At 34.8% G+C, this 4,498-nt stretch overlaps 1 pseudogene; it reads right to left on the bottom strand.

The window, feature by feature from the left end:
• Positions 1-387: 387 nt before the first annotated feature.
• Positions 388-4,498, bottom strand: part of LOC110313707 — a 6,972-nt pseudogene continuing 2,861 nt past the window's right edge.

Genomic DNA, 4,498 nt, shown 5'->3' with positions numbered 1-4,498 from the left:
GAAGGAGACTCAGCAGTACAGGCAGACTGAGCCTGAGGCAAAGCAGAGCGATCTCAGAAGTCTTAACTAAAAAGAACAAAAAGGTGACTGGGTAAATAACCCTAAAACCAGGATGGCACAAGGGCTCAATCTTTCATTCTGGGACCCAGACCAGCAAGGATTTATTTTTATTCTGTGTAGCCCTGACTGTCCTGGAACTCACTCTGTAGACCAGGTTGGCCTCAATCCCATAGAGATCTTCATGCCTCTGCCTCCTGAGTGTTGGGACTAAAGGTGTGCCTGGCTGGAATTTAACGTATATCCTTTTTTTTTTTTTTCCAGGCAATGTTTTACTTCATGAGCTTGTCACCCCCTCACTGGTTCACTTGTCCCATAATGAGAAAGGACTCAGCCACCCACAATAATGTTATTAATTGGTATATGGATCAGTTTCACAAAGAAGCCAATGAATCCCATGATAGCAGATCCTATAGCTGTAGCCATGGCAATCTTCTGGAATTCTTTTCTGTCCGGTTATAACCAGCTGAATTGAGTCCTTTACAAACTGCCGACTAGGCTCTACAAAGGGCATTACCTGATCCACATTTGTGGGATGGTGGATTGAGAGCTGTGTCGTCTGTCTTCCTTGCTACTCTGTCTTCTTTTCCTTCTCCTTTCACTGACCACCACTCCATTTAGACTTGCAAGCCATGTATCTAACACTCAATCCTAGATCAGAGGTCAGCAAAGTCCTCTGCAAAAAGTAAATACCTTTGGCTTTCTGGACCACATAGTGTGTCAATTTCAACCACATACACGCGCGCGCGCGTGCACACACACACACACACACACACACACACACACACACACCATAGAAACACAGAAACAACTGGAGTGGCTATGTTCCATTAAAACCAACATAGACATTGGGGCAATTTAATCTGAAGGCTGTAGTTTCATAAGAATTACTATTGAATATAATTTTTACTTAAGACTACTCTGTTATTGAATTCACTAAAGGATGTCTAATTTGTCCAATTCTTGCCAGCTCTTTTACATCTTCTATAGACCAAGCCATTATCATCTTATCTGGGTCCTAAATTATAAGAGCCTCCAGTCTGATGCCTCTGATTCTTTTCTTGTCCTCCAGTGCATTCATCATATCACATCTACTATATTTCTTTATAGTTCATATCTTCTTACATTATCCTTCAGTTTAAAACCTTTCAATGACTCTGTACTTGTCTTAATTCAAAGACTGAAATCATAATGTGGTATGTAAAAGGCTACATGATCTGACTATCTTTTCAGACATTTCTATTACTGCTCTGCCAATGACCATGCCTTAGCCATACTTCAAACTTTCTACTTAAAAAAATTCTTTGTATTGAATCTGCTTCCTTCCTATATGTCCATATTTATTAATATATCATTTAAGCCAGTTTATTCATTACTCAAAGATCATTTGCTTAGGAAAGGGTTAATTATTTCCATATTAGAAAAGGCTTGACATTTTATATTAATATTTCCAAGATCTTAAGTTTTTCTTGCTAAAAACATATCTCATGTTATAATTATGCTATGATTTGATTTAAAGTTTCTCACATACTAGTTTATAAGCTCAATGACAGATCCGAGATTAGTTTTTGAGAAATGGTCTCACTATATAACCTACATAGTCCAGTTTGGCCTCAAACTCATAAACTGTCTGCTTCCATCATTGAGTGTTAAGAGTGTAGGTGGGTATCTATGGCTGACTCAGTGGAAACTCGATCTATCATCTATCTTGTTGACACCATTGTTAATTAAACTAATTTTTAATGAGTTTTCATTTAAAAAGACTTTGTTAATATATAAATGGTATAAAATAAGCTGTACATATTAAAATGTACCTTTAATAATTCACATATATATGGGTGCATTGCTATAATTATTATATTGCTTATAACCACTCCCCAAATTTTCTCATGGCCCTTTGTAATCTCTTCCTTCTAATGCAACCATTGACCTCCTTTGACCTATGTAATCTATTCCCCTTAATGCAACCATTGTCTAATGCATACATTAGACAAGTTTGCATTTGCATTCTTAACTTTGGAGTCTTGATATTGTAACTGGGAAGTTACTTTTATTTTCATATCTTATTGTCCAATTAAATCACCACTTTCCTCCTTGTTTAAGTGTACAATTCAGTGACATTGTTATAGTCACAACATTGTGCTATAACTTTGTGCATCTTCAAAGCATTCTCATCAATAAAACAGAAACTATGTAAGCATTAAGCAATAATTCCATAATAATAACCCCCTTTCCTCAGACACTGATAACTACTAATGTAAGTTCTGATCATGTGAGCTTGCCTACTTCAACTATTGTGTAGAAATAAAATGAAAACATTTTCATTTGTGTCAAGTTTATTTTATTCATGGTTTCCACATGCATGTATATTATAGCATGTAACAGAATGTATTCTTTTATCATGGCTAGATGCTATTCTATTGTGTATATGGTACATATTTTGTTCATCCATCTGTTGATGGACAATAAGATTTTTTTATCCTTTGGCCATGATAAATAATACTGCAGTGAACATTAGTATAGAATATGTGCTTGAAATGTGTTTTCATTTCTGTTGGATATGTGCTTAAGAATAGAGTTACTAGGTCATATGGTAATTCTAAATTTAGACTTTAGAGAATAGCAATCTATTCTCCACTAATATTGAGTAACTTTGAATTTCTATCAACAATGAATGAAGTTTTCGTTTGTTTGTTTGGTTGGTTGGTTTTTCGAGACCGGGTTTCTCTGTGTAGCCCTGGCTGTCCTGTAACTCACTTTGTAGACCAGGCTGGCCTTGAACTCAGAAATCCGCCTGCCTCTGCCTCCCAAGTGCTGGGATTAAAGGCGAGCGCCACCACTGCCCGGCCTGAATGAAGGTTTTTAATTTCTTTCCATCATTTCAATATGCTTTATGATTTGTTTTTCTATCTTAAAATTATTGATGTAGGTATCAAAACATATCTCATTGTGATTTTTCATTGAATCTCTCTAATGAAACAATATTCAGTCTTTGTATCCATGAGCATAAGATGTCTCTTTACTTTTAAGTAGAGGTAATTTCATTTCCTTTCAATACTATTTAGTAGTTTTCAGTGGGCATCCTTGCTTTGTTTCTGATGTTAATGGAAATGATTTTAATCTTTTTACCATTCATTATTGATTAGCTGAAGTTTTCCCTAAATACCCTGAACATATCATGTTGAAGAAACCTCTTTTGCCTGCATTGAGAAAGGAACTGAACTTTGCCCAATGCCCAGTGACCATGTGGGCTTTCCTCTATCATCTACTAATATGATATATTTCATTGATTGATTTTCTTATATTGAACACTATTCTATTCCTGTGATCAACCCTACTTCATTGTGGCATATAATTCTTTGTTATTATTTTATTGAAAATTGCACTTGAATATTCACTAGGGATATTACTTTGACATTTTCTTTTATTATCTTGTCTAGATGTGTTATCTGGATAGTGCTGGCTTCATAGACTAAGTTTGTAAAGTGATCTCTCATCTTTTAGGTATTGGAAGGGTTTGAGATAGATTAATATTCAATTGTTTATGACTGTTTGAGAATATTCATTTTTGAAGCCATGAGTCCTATATTGTTATTTGTCGGGAATTATTTCAATGTTTTCTGGTTTTGTGAATGTATTGAGATTTTTCTACTTATTTCTTAATTGGTGTAGGTTGTTTTGAGTAATTTATATTTTTCTAAGCTAGCTAACATTTTGGTGATATGATCATAGTGCCTTTTTATTTCATTATGATTTTGGATTTTCTATCTATCTATCTATCTATCTATCTATCTATCTATCTATCTATCTATTTATCTCTTTACTTATTTATTGAGACCAGATCTTGCTGTAGTTCATTCTGTCCTATAACTCATTATCTTCAAACCTTGGCTATCAGAATGCTAGGATTATAGACATGTACTATCATACCTAATCATAATATTCTTTTATAATCCTTTTTTAGAACTGGCAGTAATTTCCTGACTTTACTTTTTATTTTACTTATTTGTGTCTTCTCTCTTAATGCTATCGACAAAATCGCTTAAGAGTCATTACTTTCAGTGATTTTTTTTTCTCGAAAACTAACCTTTGGGTTCACTGATTCCCTCTTTTTTTGTGTAATTTATCCTCTGTGTTTTCTATTCTTTCTCCCTTCTGTTAGTGTTTGCCTTACTTTGTTCTTCATGTTATATTTCCTCTAATGATTGGGTTATTTATTTGAAATATTCTATTAGTAGCTATGAATTTCCCTCTGAGTACTACTTTTTTTTTTAATTAAAAAAATTATTTTCTTTATTTACATTTCAAATGCTATCCTGAAAGTTCCCTATACCCCCTCCCCGCCCCTGCTCACCTACCCACCCACTCCCACTTCTTGGCCCTGGCCTTCCCCTGTGCTGGGTCATATAAAGTTTGCAAGACCAAGGGGCCTCTCTTCCCA

This window comes from Mus pahari, chromosome X (assembly GCF_900095145.1).
Source record: "Mus pahari chromosome X, PAHARI_EIJ_v1.1, whole genome shotgun sequence".
NCBI lineage: Eukaryota > Metazoa > Chordata > Mammalia > Rodentia > Muridae > Mus > Mus pahari.
The sequence above is the reverse complement of the archived record's forward strand: the minus strand, read 5'-3'. Positions and strand labels throughout refer to the sequence as shown.